Here is a 9,908-nt window from a genome sequence, read left to right on the forward strand (position 1 = left end):
ATTATCCTCTAAGTATTGACTACACCAATTCTCACTAGGGGAGGGAAAAATCATTGGGCAAGAAAAATAATTGTCTCACTAGCAATTATCATTGGAGTATTAAAGGAGCTGATGTAGTTACCGTTAAATAGTCTCTCTGGAAGCTTTTGTTTCCTAATAAAGTGCTCATTTCATGAAGTATCATCAGGAGTGCAGTAATTTGATTCTGATCATGAGTTTTTACCTGCTTACAAGTGAATTGCTTGTAAATATTAACAGTGGATTCCCACTGTGGGGAAAAGAGGTACAGCTGATATTCCCAAATTATGGAAAATAAATCATTAATGCAGTAGGTACCCTCCTGTTAGCTGTGTCCTCATGGCACCAAAAGCACAGAAGACCCCGATGAGGAATTACACACCATGCAGGCACTTTGCCTTTGCTCGGTTTCCAGCTGTACTGGAGACGCTTGGCAATGGGAGTACAACTCACCCCAGAATGCACATTTTGCTGAGTTACTTTGTTGCAGTGAATGACAATAAATGCGGTGTAAGACGCTACGTTTGTCCCTGATTGGTGTAGATTTACGGTTTCCTACTGTACTGCCTCTCCATCAGAGAAATGGAGATGGTTGCGTTTATTCGGCATTAACGCTCTGACGCAGAGGAGGTGTAAAAGTGCTTTATGGGCGTCTGCACTTGCCCAGCTTACACCTACTCTGAGTAGCTTTAAAAAAAGCATTAAAAAAAAGCAGTTTGGAAGGTTTCAAAACCTGAAGCTTTCGGGATTCTACACAACGTTGCAGCCCTCCGTTGGAATTTCAGAAATTTAATTTATCCAGAGAACAAACAACGGGGAGGGGAATATAACGAGCAGCCCTCGTTTATGTGAAAGGGGAGCTTTAATGCGAGAACAGAACGCGGTCCCTTTGTACGCACACATCGCTGAGGCAGAAAGCTTAAACGCTGCTCTGTAAACCTTTTCGAGCTCTGCAATAGGCTGCACCGGTTGTGTTTTCGCAGCACGGTCTGTCTGACCTCGGAGCAGAGGCACGACCCGTCCGAGCCCGCACCGTCACGGCGGGAGCTGCCGGGGATGGCCGGGAGGGATGGAAGGGTCCGGGCCGGGCTGAGCCGTGGGTGCAGCGCTGCTCCCGGCCCCGAGCTCAAATCGCTCGTTCAGCGCATACCTGACCGAAGGGGAAAAGCTGTCCGACTGGTTTTGTTGTTTCAGCTGTGCTGGAGCGAGGGAGCAAACAAAGCTTCAGCATTTCAATTAAGTTTGAGCTCCGATGATGTTTTCAAGTAAATGTTTTAAAACGCCGATATGCCCCCTTAGCGAGGAGCAGCTCGGCTGCAGTGCTTTATACGTAATGATTTTTTGTTGCTTTCTGAAATAGTGCGGAGGCATCTCTCTCGAGGAGCAGAACTGTCAGCTTGGGGCAGGAAAAGGCCGCGGGTTTTTGTTTTTTGTCTCTTGTGCTGGGATTTATAAATGGGAAGGGGAAGTGTCCCATCTATCTTTCCCACTTGACCAGATCGTTGACTCCGTGATATCAGAGCTCTGCCGTCTCGATACCATTTGCAGTAAATGTAGGTTATTTGTTTCTGACTTCAGGAAGTGGGCTGCCAAGCGCTGAGATTCTTTCTGCTCCAACGATATAAACAAGCACAAAAGGAAGTCAGGGCAAACCCCAATCTCTTTCTTTGTGCTCCACACTGTCATTAAGGAGAACAAAGTTTTGATTCGTTTTGCTGCAGGTTTCGGGGCGAAGTTAACAGAAAAACACTGAATGCGTTTTAGTAGTGTTTTTTTTTTTTTTTCTCCCATCAGTGATCTCTAAAAGGTCCTCCAGTTCTGTGGCAACAATCCCAAACGTTGCATTTGTGAGAAGCTGCAGTTTTATTGTGACATGGCAACTTCAAAGCGGCGCTGTGGTTGGCCAATGGCAGCTCTTCGCAGCAGCTGTTATGGCTTAAATTGCTGAAACATTATCTCCTGTGCTGTACGACCGACCCTATAGCAGAGCTGTGTGCAAACCTACATGGCAAATGTGAAACTCGCGTCCAGTGTAGCCCAGGAAAGCGAAAAGAAGTTAACAGGGAAAAGGCCTTGTGAAGGCAGTGGTCGGCAGACAGTGTGGAGACAGCTTATCTCTTAGATCAGAAGATACTGGATTTAAATCACGTGCAAACAGGGTTTTGAAGCGTACCAGGCTATTCTGTTGGTCACAACCAACATGAATTAGTTCTTACCCATTTTAATCGGGCAAAGTGAGCGTTTGGGGTTGGAGGGAAAATGTCCTTATGAGGTTACTGGGTTACACCGCACGCCTGTGGTGTTCCCCACACCGCAGCAACCAGGGAGCACCGCCTGCAGAGGGCTGTGTGCACGCAGCCAGTGGGCTCCAGCAGTGGCTCAGTGGTGGCTGAGCTCAGCTATTCAGCTGATCAACACCTGTGCTGGTCTTTGTGCGTTTCCCTATGGTGCTTTAAAATGTACTGCTTATCATTCCTACTCCTTTCTAGTGAAAGCCTGTCCTCACACACTGCCCCGGTTTGGTGGTATTTCCCATCTCTGCAGGCAAAGTTGCTTCTGGTTGCCCTTTCCTGGCTATTCTTGTTGGCAATGTGGCTGTTGTGGGTGGGTAACAGCATTTGCTGGGAAAAAAGAACAAGCAGTGACTGAAGTTTGGGCCAGATTTCTATTTTCGTGCACAGAGAACCACGGACATAGAAGCACTCTCTCTCAAAGATTTTGAGTTTGTTTTTGCTTTTCTTCTTCCCTTATATCTATCTATATAGAAGTGAGATTTCTTCTAGCAGTATAAGGGGTGTGAATTCGATTTGTTGGAGGATGAGGGAAGGCTGTTGTAAATGTTCTCCTTCAGTCACTCAAGCTTGAGGTCAGGTTGGAAGGGGTGCAGTCACAGTTTATCTGTGGCAATGAACTTTCATTATTTTAATACCCCAAACAAGATACCTGCTAGCAACAAAACCACTTCCTTTATACCACTGGTTAAAAAAAAACCCACCTGGGTCTGTGTATTATTTTCTGCCAGACCTCTGAAGTCTGCACTTCCTCAAGCAGTACAACAGCTGAGGCCGTGAGCTCAGTGCTCAGCTGGCCAAGGGGCTCAAATCGTGGCAGGTTTACCTCTCATTATTTGATGAATCTCTGAAGTTAAATGGCTTGATTCATTCCTTTTATCTGTGTTTATTGGGCTACATTTCAGGGGGAAACAAAAACAGAAACACAACGTGGAGGAAAAGAGCAAAAAGCAGATAGAAGTTGTCAGGCAAGCAAACCGCAGCTAGAAGAGTGCTGTGATGTTCAGGAAGTACTTTGGAGAAAGTTACTGAGGTCTGCAGTGCACGTAATCATTGTAAAACATTTCACAGTGAATTGAATCTAGCACATCTGATCCTTCTAAAGGCAAGAGAAGGCAAAAGCTCCTTTTCTCCCCCTAATACATTGTTGCACCCCTGAACATTACCTTTGAGTAATCTGTGGGCATATCGCCACTGCCTGAGATGGAGACGGAGGAGGAGGAATCGTTGTTTTGAGCCTGTGTTAAAATCTTTTTGGTTCTGTTTTGACTACAGCAATTCAATATAAAGGTGCTCATAGTGAAAATGTTATTAAGGAATAAGAAGTGAGGAGGAAGTGAGAGATTTCTGAAGGTTAACTGTAGAAGCCCAATCGAAAAGTGCACCACAGCAAAATTCTTCCATTCAGACTGTGTGGAATATCTGATTTCCTTTTCAGTTCCCACTGTGCTCTGCAAAGAAAGTTGCAGAAGGTGAAGGTGGAAGGAAAAAGTAAGATCCGAGAAATGTGCCCTATTAGACAGAAGTGTATGTTGGAACAAAAATAGGTACAGAGCTGTCGTCGCACCCTCAGTGATACTTTTTTTCCATCCACTGATGTGGTATACACTTTCAAGTCTATTGTAAAGCAATTAAAGGCTTTTTGTTCTAGCTTACACTACAAGATTTTCTGTGTGTTCTTAATGTGAAGACAGATCTGTTAGATCCCTCATCTGGACAGACACCAGCAGCATCTTGACATTAACTTTAAACATTAAACCGGTTATCTAAGACTGCTCTTCACCAGGAAAGTACAAAGCATTTTGGTGAGGCAGCACTCAAATGGCATTTCTATGGATAAAAATGCTTCCTTGCTCTTCCTAGTACAGTACAACACGTCCCTGGTGAGATGTTGTACGATATATGTCTTCCAAGTATTTGAATTACAGTCATAAGTATAAAAATATTAAACCTACGCTGTTCCTTCTTGTCTGAGTTACAGAAACACAGAAGTAAAACGCACAACTTGGTAAATATCTGCATGCACTTCTGCAAATGTCGTGTTTCATTTTGTTAGTATGCGCCTGTGTGTATTTGCATGGCTTTATTTACAAAGGCCGTGTTGGTTTCATGCAGCACTGTAAGCAGCGGCTGCAGCTGAGAGCCCCATCATGTGTAGTGTGCTCAGCTGGGGAAAAAGTGGAGAAAGTGTAAACGTGTCCGTGGGTTGAGCCGGGGAGAACGGCAGGTTTCATAGTGCAGATTGCGATCTCTTTCACTCGGTGCTTCAGATTATGCTGAAGGGATCAGCTGTGACAATGGAACGAAGAGCACCTGCGAAGTGTTCGCATAAGCAGAGTTCCTCCTTTCCCTTCCTCTCGCCCTCCCCGGCTCCCTGGGCAGGATTCCTCACCATGACTGGCGACCCTGCACACGGCAGGGGGTTGAGACCAGGTGATCATGACGGTCCTTTTCGACCCAGGCCATTCTGTGATCTGATTCATGTCTCCGTACGCGCTCTCCTGCTCTGAACTCAGGTCCAGCACAGGAAGATTTTCCTCTTCCTCTCTGACAAAGCCCTCCTGCTTCTGGGTAGGAACCCGGGCATCAGCGTATATACAGTCATGTTCAAACGGTAAAAAATAGTCTGGCATCCCAGCTACTGGAGCCCACTCAGCATGGGACTTTTCACCATATTCTTTTTGGAGGTCCTCAGTTCCTCTTCTCCATCATACCTCAGTGTTTCAAGGGTATAAGAAAGTAGAAATGTTCCATATTTCCCACTAGGTGACTGTCTGCATCTTTTGCTACTACAGATGTGGGGATCCAGAGCTACCGAGAGCTGTGCTGCTGCTGGCAGAAGGTCAGTCTCTACACTATAGAGGTTGGAGCATTCAGCACTGAGTGGAAAAGCAGTTTGTGTCCTGCAGACAGTGATAACCCAGGTGTGTTCCTTTATTACGGTGTGCTGATAATGAACTGTCTTTGCTAATAACAGAAGGATTTTATGAACAGTTTCCCCTGAAGCCATTCAGAAAAGAATTTTTATTTGAGTCATTTCAAATCCTGTACTTATATTCTGGAAAAAAAAAAACCAAACCAAGGCTTTTGCTCATGTCTGAGCCCACTGCTGCACCAGGCCTGGGAGGGCAGGCCAGGAGTTCCCCTGATAGCAGTGCAGCGTCATTTATTTGCAGGAAGAGCAAAAGTGAGGATAAAGCAATTAGGATAACTAGGATGTCCTACAGAGGAACTACTTACATGATGGCACGTGATGATGGTAGCTCCTTGGTGCTTCAACTAGATTAAAAAGCAAACATTTAAAAGCTAAGCCCAGGTTGTTAACAACCTTGCTTGTGCAGAATTCAGTACAGAGCAAACTGGAGTGTTGGCACAGGTCTGCATGCATGGCTGCATGCCTGTGAGCAGAAAGCCCATGGGTGCTGTCCTGAAGGAGCTGCACTCTGGCAGCTGGCGGTCGTCTCACTGCTCCCTGCATCCCTGTGCTCCTGTAGGAAGATGGTATTTGTGGCTTTGTGCTCTGTGAGACCTCTCACTGCACCTCAGCTTGTAAGCTGTAAAATGGATCTGATAGTGTTCTGCAGGGAAAAATAAAACCATCCAGAACACTAATAGCAAATAGTACTCGCTGGCTAATTTGGGATAACAAATGTGCTTTGAGTAATCCAGATGTTTTAGTGGGATGGAATAGACAGTAAAGTAAACAAAAGACCAGAAACTGATGGGACGATGCTACTGATGTTCTAGTTGAGAAGTACTGTTTTTAGTGAAGAAAATGAAATTCTTTAAATTATATTTAATGCAACAGCGCACAGAACCCAGAAAGAAAGACTTTTCTCTCCAGTTGTGTCTTTTACTGCTTTCCCCTCTAAAGTTTGTATTAAAAGTCAAACCCCAGCTTAAATATACCTTGTCGTTTACCTGAGGGTGTAATTCATGACGGGCAGTGCAATCCCTATGGCTTTCTGGGCACTCAGTGGGGCTGTGCTGTGCCCTCCCCCCCCCCCTTACCTGCAGTGCTGGGTCCGGGTGTCAGAGCAGAACTGCAGCGATGCCTTTACAGCTCTGGCGCTGTCGGATCTGCTCGAGGAACACAATCTTTAAATCCAGCTGAATTCAACGCTTGTATTTATTAACAAAGTGGCGCTCGGCCAGAATGCTGCACACGTAACCTGTTGGGTCATAATGCCGCCTTTGTGAGGATATCTGCATTTCTGGAATTCAGGCCCACCAATTTGCTCGATGAACCAGAAAGCGTTTCTATTTCTTGGCAGGAAGAATTAGGAAAAATGACCCGGCTGGCGTTTTTGGGGCCTGTGATAAAAGTATTTGTGAGCTGTATTCTTCCCAGTCACTCCTGGGCATTCCCAGCATCTGAGGATGACCGCGTTAGAAGGAGAAAAAAATCCCCAATCCGGTACTGAAACAGAAAATATTGCAATTTCCTACTTGCTTTTTCTTAGAAATACCCTCCGAAGAACTTCCTAAAAGGAAGCTGGTGTGTAACGTGGCAGATTGGGACGGGAAAGTCATGCAGTGTAACTGGAAAGACTTTGAGAAGATCGATGAAGGAATTTTTGTGGCTTTTTAATTCATTCTAATTATAAAGGGCAAGAAAGCAGCGTTTGGCAACAGAGGGATTGCTGAGCTTTCGTTTGTGATTCTGCAGAGAAGAGCCAGGGATCTGGGCACAGTGTCTGGTGTTGAATTTATTCTCTTTTGTCCCTTTTCAAATTATTTTAGCAGTAACAAAGCTTTTATCCTCCCTGAGGAGGTGTGAAAAATGAGTGCAGTAATTCCTTGCATTACTTATCGGACAGTGTGGACATCAGCAGAGCGCCCTTCCAGTAACGTGAGGGCGAATAACTTTTTTAAAGAAGCATTTAATGAAATGAACACCAGCTGATGTGTGCTATTTAGGCCCAAATCCCTCCCCTTCCTGACTGCTCCGTTTTGGTTGCCTTGGCTTTGGTGAGACTGTTATTTCATTAAGTCTGCATCCATCAGAAAGTGTTAGGTTTAGCAGTTGCACTTCTAAATAAATCAGTGAGTGAAAAGAAAGCCCCTTCCTGCTGTCTGCTAATGATACATTCTTTAATAAAGAGGCAGAACGTATAAACGCACAAATGAACATATATCATAAGGAAGAAGATCTGTGTTATGGCTGCAGTAAATCCTTACAGTTCGGTTGCTGAGTTTTGCTGAGAAAAGGTCAACAGACTTCCGATAACCCCAATAATTCAGGATAAGGGCTTCAAATATGCAGGATGAATTATGAGGATGTTTTCTCTTTTAGATGTGGATGCAAAATAATGCTTGGAAATGTATCCTGCTGTCTTCTCCCCACTGGGGAGAGAAGGCTACGGAGCTCTCATTTCCTTTGCCCTGCAGAGAACTTTGGTTCTGCTCCTGCAGTCCCACGTGGTTATGGCCTTTGGGAAAAGGAGGGAGCAGCACTTGGGGGTTCTTGTCTGGGTGCTGGAAAAGGCCTTTCTGGCACAGTTGTCTGATAAAGAATTTATCAGGTTTTATGGCAAGTTGCTGATGTTATCCAAGGTCTTATACCTCTAATCTGGAAGTAAAAGCCACACCAAGGTCTCCATTTCACAGATGAGCCTTGGTGCAGTGATGCTACACCCAGGGGGTGGGCAGTGGTTCCCAACCTTGGAAGTCTCTGGTTTCACTGCTGTGTAAACTACTGAGTGTAAGAGGAAGGTGTCTGACATACATTCGCTCCCTCCTAATGCAAAAATTGCACCATCTTCACGTGACGTTTCAGTTTGGACATATCAGCAAATGTCGCAGACAAATGCTGTGCCTCATTCTTATTTTTATTTTTTAAGCCTTTCACTTCCTCTTTTCTTGCCTCCTCGACCTTATTTGTTCTAAGGCTGTTTTGTTACTGTGTATTTCACATCCCTTTAAACATAATGTGAAGCCAGCTAGTACAAGTGGACAAAGTGATTCTGAACCTGTGATAAGGATGCTATAGCACTGGCTCTGTCAGTAGATGTCTCTTATCACTCTTTTAATTGCTGGTTCAGCAAATACTTGTTTCTATTACCAGCAGCCACATCACTGTTGCCCCTGAGCACCAGGTGCATGAGCTGCTCTCACAAATGAGGAACACAGCGCTGAAGCACCAAAGCACACACACCTGTGCTTTGCATCCTCTCAGCTTCTGACCATAAAGCTGAGCACTCCGGACAGCATGTGGAACAAGGACAAATCCTTCATTTTGGATCTGAGTGCTGGAAAAGCAACCTTTGCTTTACTTTTTTTTTCTTTCTTAGTCTATTAACTTGTTTCTGTATCACTTCACCTCCCTCTGCCTTGTTCCTGCCCTCTTTGAGTCACTCTGATCTCCCCAGTGATGCAGTCCAGCTCTCACTGGGGCTGGCTGCAGCATGGGATGTCACCCTGGTTTGGCAAGCCTGGTGTTGTTGCTTCTCTGGGCTGCCAGGACTTATCATGTTGGTGATGTGCACTGAGTAGGTACTGTGTGAGCTGAGATGAGGACTTTTGAATCAGGAGTAGTTGTTGCACTGTGCATTGCTGCATCACCCTTATTTACAATTCAGGTATAATGTGCTCACATGGCTGGTTTAATTTGGAGTTCCAGACAGTGCCTTTTGTCCTGAGTGTTTTTCACTGACTCTTCCATATAGGTGGCAAAATATTGGCTTCACATTGCTAATCTTGTTTGCCCTTGTAATTTCCCTTTTAATAAAGAAATAAGAAAGGGCCTATCAGAGATATGGCTTGGGAATACAAAGTAGATGTCTAAAGAGAGATTAGACACAAATGGCAGAAGAAGAAATGCCCTGTGAATAGTGAGGAACAGGAGAAAGATGTCCATTTAGCTGGCCATGTCTGCTAGAACGTATCCTGAGGAGGATCTTCACTTTTTTCATCCCAGACCATATACCTCCTTGACTTGCAGGGTGGAAGAGCTGCTTTCTCCAGGACTGCAGGTGAACAGTATATATCTTAAGTAGCTATTGTGAGCAAAGAAGGGAACGGAGTGGTGTGGGTCACTCTCATGTGACGACAGGGCTCTGGGATAATTCCAAGGGGAGCAGAATGAGGAGGTCATCCAGTCTAACCTCCTGCTGCTGCATGAGTTCCCCTGCGTTTCCATTATAGTCTTAATTAATGAATTTACAGATCAGCTCTTTATTTATGTGTCAGGGAACCCTTGGAGAGGTTTGTTCAGATTTCCAAACACCAAAAGAAGTGCTGTGTTTGGCTGCTGGAAATAGATAGCTATTTTAACACTAGCACAGCTCCAAACACTCCCTTGGAGGTCAGGCAGCTCAGTATCCAGAGGTAAACAACCCATGGGAGAACAGCTCTGGAAGTGCAGATATGAGGCTTTCTTTCTGCCTTTAGTGATTCAGATTTACAAGTACAATTCAATTATAAATTCAAAATAGTTTGTCTAAATTTGTTGTGCCATCACACACATACTGTCAAACTGTGGCCTGTTCTGTTGCAAACCCCAGCTGAGTTTCCCAGAGGGAGTCATGGGAAGATGCTTCTGTTTTCCTCCTGGCATTGCTGGTAACATCACAGCATACTTAATCTAACGATAAGGCT

The 9,908-nt window shown here is 44.9% G+C and overlaps 1 long non-coding RNA gene across 2 annotated transcripts; it reads right to left on the reverse strand.

The window, feature by feature from the left end:
- Positions 1–791: 791 nt before the first annotated feature.
- On the reverse strand, positions 792–6,385 carry LOC107054835. 2 transcript variants are annotated; one of them, XR_001469600.4, is made up of 2 exons: positions 6,321–6,385; positions 792–5,588 (listed from the first exon to the last, which is right to left on the reverse strand). It is a non-coding gene; the product is annotated as an uncharacterized LOC107054835 (long non-coding RNA). The 2 variants fall into 2 exon arrangements; XR_006931899.1 differs by having other exon boundaries at positions 792–5,887.
- Positions 6,386–9,908: the final 3,523 nt, after the last annotated feature.

Source organism: Gallus gallus, chromosome 20 (genome assembly GCF_016699485.2).
Source record: "Gallus gallus isolate bGalGal1 chromosome 20, bGalGal1.mat.broiler.GRCg7b, whole genome shotgun sequence".
Classification (NCBI taxonomy): domain Eukaryota; kingdom Metazoa; phylum Chordata; class Aves; order Galliformes; family Phasianidae; genus Gallus; species Gallus gallus.